We start from the raw sequence: 7,283 nt of genomic DNA, 5'->3' as shown, positions 1-7,283 counted from the left end.
TATTTTCTTTTGTCCACTGAAACAGAAATCCAAAACAAGATGAAACCAGTCATAAAAATCATAAAAAAGCCACTTTATTTTTATGTCTGAGTTGAAATACATAAATCATTGGTCCTACTAAACTAGGAATCTAACTCTCAATGTTTAAAAAAAAAAAAACATGGTTTTCCTTAGATATAATCTACTTGAGGTGATGAACTGTTTTTTTTTTTTCATTCATTTAACCCTTTTTATTGAATGTCTACCATGAATAACACATTCTGTAGAAAATAAAATACAGAAATAAATGGAACAGCTCCTACCATCAAGGGGCTCAGCATTCTTAGCACAGAAAGAAAACAAATAATTATTTTAACAAGGGAATCCCATGGGTTCATTCAAAAAGTAGGGAATCCATATATGGTTTAAAGACCTCAGGAGAGAATGTAGGTATCATCAAAGTTCTAAATCAGGGGTGGAGAATATTCAGCCCAAACCACATTAAAGGCCACAAAATCATTTGTTCTGGCCCTGCCAAGGCAACCACAGGCAAGACTAGAAATTCAATATATCTACAGCAGGCTAATTTTTAAGCAGATAATTTTTAAGGCCAGTGAATTATGTCATAAATATCCAAATGGCCCTTGACAGAGAAAAAGTTTCCTCACACATGTTTTAAACAAACTAGGAAAAATATGCCAAATTCCCAGACATTTCATTACCATCTGCTTATCCCAGTGGTTAGCGCAGACCAGCAGTTAAGTTATGGGTAGTGGAGGGGCCAGCATTTTGGTATAAATGGGTTAAGACATCACTTGCAATATAAGCATCCCATATCGGGGTACCTGAACAAATCCCAGTTGCTCCACTTTCAATCCAGCTTCCTGCTAGAGAGCCTAGGAAGGCAGCAGAGGAACAGACAAGTACTTAGGCCCCTGCCATTCATGTGGGAGACCAGGATGGTCTCAGCTTCAGCCTGGACCAGACCTATCTGTTGCAGCCATGTGAAGAGTGAACCAACAGATGAAAGATCTCTGATTGTGTGTATGTGTTTGTGTACATGTGTGCATGTGTGTCTCCTTCTGTATTGTACTGCCCTTCAAATAAACAAATTAAACTGCCTTTAAAAATCAGAGTACATTAATTTATCCCATGGGCTAATTAGCTCTATATACAAACTGTGTCCCAAATCTAAAAAATTCATTCCTATTTCCAGTCACTGTCTTGGAAATGTGCAATTAGGGATAGGACTGATACCCAAGTATGAATTACCTTAATGCTTACTGGCTTCTGACTGTGGCTCCATTATACAATGCTACCCCAAGGCTGGGGAGATGAGAGCAATGTCAATTGTGAACCATTCTGGGTCCCTGGACTTACCATATATCACCAAATCTGAGACATCTCAAAATATAAGACGTCCTGTTATTTTCTTTACCTCTAGGAAGGACAAATGATGTCAAATAACTTATGGCACTAAGCTAACACATTCTCAATTGCATATCATAGCCCAAATTTAGAGAAGTAAAAGTATTTAAAAACTTTCATCTCACCACCAAGGAGATAGGATATCGTAGGAGAAACCCTAACAGATCTCCAGGTAAAAATGGTAGTAAGAGACGTTCTGGTGACAACCTTGGGATAAAAATTCTTTTTATTTTAATTAGCTCTAGTGCAATTTTACTTAGAAAAAAAATTGTTAAGATTTTAAATGTTTCTTAAGTATCATACTACATAGACTGCAGACAGACCTAGAAAATAAAAGTATTACACACTGAGTACAGAATAAATACACAGCAACTGAAAATCTAGTTATCCACTGATTCATTCTTCATTCCTTCTGTTCACCTTCCGTTCCATTTTTCTTTGCCTCTTGTAAATCTTTACCTTGTTTGCTTTGAAATCAACTTTAGGTTCTGGTTTTACCCGTTATATTTCTATCGATTTCACCTCCACTAGAGTAACAAAAATATCTGCAGTGGGATCATGGGGGAAGAGTAGTGTTTTGCTCTTTCTTTTTCATTTTCTACACATCCTTTACTTGCTGTTTCTCTGTGTGTTATGCAGCTGTGATGGATCATACACTACACCGATGCATGGCTGTTTGACTAGTAGTGAGGATTTTCATATAAAGTTGGTCCTCCGAAACTCCCCTGGAAAAATCTTTATGAGATTTTAGCCAAAATGAGGTCCTATTTCTAAAAGAGTAGCACATTCCACGAACTGAAAATTCTCTAACCATATCCTATCATCCAAAATGGAGAAAGTAAACACATGGTTCATAATGGTTGACTTCGAGATGATACCATAGTGTACTAAAATCGAAATCAAGAGTTAACAAAGCATAATGTGGTAATTTACCAAAAGCAAAATCAAAGGACAAAAGTTTCAAACAGTTTCCAGTCATCTTTAGTTCAGCTAGGGTATGAACATTTTGAACAACAAATTTAGCAGATGACGCATGAGGTGAATTTGGAGGCCATAAATACAGAGATCCTGTTTTTTCTTAGCTTCAAAATAGATGCCTGTATTGCAGTTTTTCATTTCACAGACCCCATTAATCACAAATAATTTATCTTTATGGTTTTATTCTCTACTTTGGCAGGAGGCATCAGCATTCTCAAGCCCTGAATTAAATGTCTTGTCCTGAAATTATCTTCAGGAAGATGGTAAGAATCAGTTCCTTATTTTCCCACTTGCCCTTGCAAACAGGACCAGGAATATGGTTTCTCTTCTTCATCCACCTCTTCTGTCATGAAGCACCATTTTGCAAGTGGTCCAGCAATCTTTTTCCTTTTTTTTTTTTTTTTTCAGCTTCTTCGCCTGAAACATCAAGGCTCCATACCACTTCCTTCTGGTTGGCTAGGATAAAAATTCCTTTTTTTTAAGATTTATTTATTTATTTATTTGAAAGTCAGAGTTACACAGAGAGAGAAGAGGCAGGGAGAGAGAGGTCTTCCATCCGCTGGTTCACTCCCCAACTGGCCGCAACAGCCAGAGCTGCACCGATCCAAAGCCAGGAGCCAGGAACTTCTTCCGGGTCTTTCCACACGGGTGCAGGGGCCCAAGGACCTGGGCCATCCTCTACTGCTTTCCCAGGCCATAGCAGAGAGCTGGATCAGAAGTGGAGCAGCAAGGACTTGAACCAGAGCCCATATGGGATGCCAGCACTGCAGGAGGTGGCTTTTACCTGCTACAACAGTGCTGGCCCTTAAGATAAAAATTCTTAAATGGGAATTGTTTTCAACAGATTTAAATTGTAACCTCCTTTCATGGCCCACAGAGCCTGGTAGAGTCTGGATTGTGGCTACCACTCTGGATTCTTCTGAGCCATCATATTTTCCATTTGTTCCATCTCCACCTACTTGACCTTCCAGGTTGTGGTGTGAACAGAATAGATTCTTTCCTGGCTTGGTCTCATACTTTCTCTTTCCTCTATCTGAAACCACCTTTACACAGTCACAGAGCGACCCTTTACTGCGTTTCTCTGCTTTGAAGTCAACTTCACTATTCTGGAGTACTCTTTATATCTACCACATCCTTTCTAGAATAATTACAGTTATTCTTTTTCTTGTTCACTTTCTATTTCTTTCACTAAAGTAAGTACTTCATTAGGATGGGGAACTAGTCTTTTCTCAACTTGAGCAAAAAGTTCATGGAAAATGAAATTAAAAGATGTTTATTTGGTGCAAAAAAAAAAAAGTTGAAATTCCTACGTATGAGGAGTCTTCAAAAAGTTCATGGAAAAAATATATATTGTTTTTAGACTTATTTATCCATTTGAAATTCAGAGTTAAGAGAGAAAGAGAGGAAGAGACAGAAAGAGAGAAAGAGAGTTCTTCCAGCCACTGGTTCACCCCCTGAAGTGGATACAATGGTCAGGGCTCAGCCAGGCCAAAGGCAAGAGCCAGGAGCTTCATGGGTCTCCCACATGGCTGGTAGGGGCCCAAACACTTCAGCCGTCTTCTGCTGCTTTTCCCAGGTCATTAGCAGGGAGCTGGATTGGATGTGAAGCAGCTGGGACATGAACAAGTGTACATATGAAATGTCAGTATTAGAGAGCAGTTTTACCCACTATGCCACAATGCCGGCTTCAGAAAACACGTATTTTTAAAAATCTATGCAGGATCTAATTTTTGCATAATGATAAACAGTTAATAAACAGATGTTAATTCTATTTTTCTTTAGAATTTTGAAGTAGCCAATATTAAAAGAACTCCTAAGAAATAAGAGACATGAAATAAATATATTTGAATAAATGATAGTCATTCAAAAGCAGTAAAAGAATGAAGGTGTTTAACCAACCCTGAATTTCTGATTCTTGTGAATGAGGAGACAATTATAAATATGGAACTGGATCATGCCAAACACGTTACCCTCCAAAAAATGCCTAATAAAACTTCCCTCGACTTTTTCAAGGTTAGGGACAAAAACACCGACTGGAAAAGCTAACCAACAGTTGCAGTATAGGGAATACCCATTGAGAGGCCTAAGTTTAAAGTACTATTTGTAGGGTCACTGTTGCGGCCCTTAGAATTACAGTACCTATCGTGATGCAGCAACCCATATCAGAGTGCCAATTCAAGTCCCAGCTGTTCTGCTTCCGATCCAGCTACGTGGTTTTTTTGTTTGTTTGTTTGTTTTTTTTTTTTTTTGGACAGGCAGAGAGTGGATAGTGAGAGAGAGAGACAGATAGAAAGGTCTTCCTTTGCCGTTGGTTCACCCTCCAATGGCCGCCACGGCCAGTGCGCTGCGGCTGGCGCACCACGCTGATCCGAAGGCAGGAGCCAGGTGCATCTCCTGGTCTCCCATGGGGTGCAGGGCCCAAGCACTTGGGCCATCCTCCACTGCACTCCCAGGCCATAGCAGAGAGCTGGCCTGGAAGAAGGGCAACTGGGACAGAATCCGGGGCCCCGACTGGGACTAGAACCCGGTGTGTCAGCGCCGCTAGGTGGAGGATTAGCCTATTGAGCCGTGGCACCGGCCCCCAGCTACGTATTAACATGCATGGGAAAGCAGTGGAGGATGGCCCAGGTGAGTGTACCTGCTTCTCATGTGGGAGACCCAGATGGAGTTCCAGGCTCCTGGCTTTGGCCTGGTTCAGACCTAGCTGTTGTAGTCATTTGGGGAGCAAAGTAGCAGATGAAGTTCTTTGTCTCTTTCTCTCTCTCTCTGCCACTCTGATTTCCAAATAAACAAACCTTTTTTTAAAAGTTCTCTTTGTAGGGCCGGCACTGTGGCATAGTAGGCTAAGCCTTTTTCTGTGGCACCAGAATCCTATATGGGCATCAATTCATGTCCCAGTTGCTCCTCTTCCAATCCAGCTCTCTGCTTATGGTCTGGGAAATCAGTGGAAGATGGCCCAAGTGCTTGGGCTCCTGCACCCACCTGGGAAACCCAGAAGTAGTTCCTGGATCCTGGCTTGACATCTGTCCAGCTCCAGCTGTTGTGAACACTTGGGGAGTAAATCTGCAGATGGAAGGCCTTCCTCTCTGACTTTCCTTCTCTCTGTAGAGCTTCCTCTAAACTAAATAAATAAAAAAAATTTTTTTGACAGGCAGAGTGGACAGTGAGAGAGAAAGACAGAGAAAGGTCTTCCTTTGCCGTTAGTTCACCCTCCAATGGCCGCCGCGGCCGGCGCAGCGCGCTGATCCGAAGGCAGGAGCCAGGTGCTTCTCCTGGTCTCCCATGGGGTGCAGGGCCCAAGCGCTTGGGCCATCCTCCACTGCACTCCCAGGCCACAGCAGAGAGCTGGCCTGGAAATGGGGCAACCGGGACAGAATCCGGCGCCCCAACCGGGACTAGAACCCTGGGTGCTGGCGCCTCAGGCGGAGGATTAGCCTAGTGAGCAGCGGCGCCGACCAAATAAATAAAAATCTTAAAAAAAAAAAAAGAAGAAGAAACAAGTTCTATTTGTGAACTGAGCATTCCTTATCCTCACTTCAAGGGACTCAATCTCATTTACTATAGGAATAATAAGGTCACCACAGATAAAGACAGGAGCGGCAACAACAAAGTGATAATCTGCAATTTCAGAGGAATGACAAGAATCATTTGAGGTTTAAAGAAAGAATATGAATAAGGCAATAAGAAGTCACTGTGAGGTGTCAGGATCATCCACCATGATAAGAGAATCATTCCCCAAGTGCTTACAGGTGCCAAATACTGCAGGTATTACAGAATGACTTCAATGGGCAACTCCAATAAATTCGTAATTCTATTAACTTTCCTTAGGTCTTCATATGGTTCAAGTTAATTAAGAATGTTTTAAACTGTACACAAAAGGAAAGGAAAAGCCTATTTATCTGGAGTGTTTGCATAAAAAAAGAAAAAAGGTTATAATATTACCATCTTCATGCTCCTTTCATCTATTTTTCCATCATCAATTTCAAAAATTAGGCATGCCATGCTTTGGGACAGATGTAGCTTATAGTCGGCCTGATGTTATGATTTTTCTAGAAATATCTTTTTCATGCCTGGAGGAACTAAAAGACTTGAGTAGAATCTTCAAGTTTTGTCTTGATGTTGTGATATAATAACATTTCCAAAAGATCCCTTGTCTGCCTGGAGCTCAGCAAGTTCAAACGATCCCCCAACTTCTATCCACTTGAGAAGAATCAGTGTCTCATGAGTGTGTCTCCTCCAAGGATAACAGAAAAGGAGTAGGGGAAATTCTTCATCCTAAAATACAGAAGAAACTAGAGGCAAGAATTATTGCCCAAAGCATTTCATCTAATTTGTAGAGATTTAAGAAACAAGCATAATACACGAGAAATTTACTCAGGTAACTTCCAGTTAACTAGCACAAACTTGTTTTTTAATTCACTGTCATACCTTCAATGTTACCATCAAAATCTGGATCCAATGAGACAAGGAAGCCTAGGATAACCTCCTCTATTCATCACAGCGCTAGATGTCCTAACAGTGGCAATTAGGCTGGAGAAAGAAACAAAAGGCATACAAATTGGATAGAAAGAAATTAAATTGCCCCTGTTTGCAGACAAGGCAATCTTATAATTAGAAAACCTTAAAGACTCCATCAAAAACTTGTCAGAGCTAAGAAACAAATTCAGAAATGTTTCAGCATATAAAAATGAACAAAGAAAAATCAGCATCACTTCAACACAGTAACAATAAACTACTTAAAAAAAGAAATCAATAAAACAATACTATTTATGTTTCCAAAAGATAAAATACTTAGGAATGAACTGAACCAAGGAGATGAAAACCTGTATGCTAAAATCTATAAAACACTGATGGAGTAAATGGAAGAAGATGCAAATAAATGTAAAGATATTCCTTGT

General features: G+C 40.4%; 1 pseudogene; it reads right to left on the bottom strand.

Annotated features, from left to right (window-relative positions):
- Positions 1 to 1,803: 1,803 nt before the first annotated feature.
- Positions 1,804 to 2,783, bottom strand: LOC100354168 (ribosome biogenesis protein BRX1 homolog pseudogene; annotated as a pseudogene).
- Positions 2,784 to 7,283: the final 4,500 nt, after the last annotated feature.

The sequence above is a fragment of the Oryctolagus cuniculus genome, chromosome 6, assembly GCF_051225735.1.
Source record: "Oryctolagus cuniculus isolate XC-2025 breed Fujian yellow rabbit chromosome 6, ASM5122573v1, whole genome shotgun sequence".
Taxonomy (NCBI): Eukaryota; Metazoa; Chordata; class Mammalia; order Lagomorpha; family Leporidae; genus Oryctolagus; species Oryctolagus cuniculus.
This window is presented reverse-complemented; position numbering and strand designations above follow the sequence as displayed.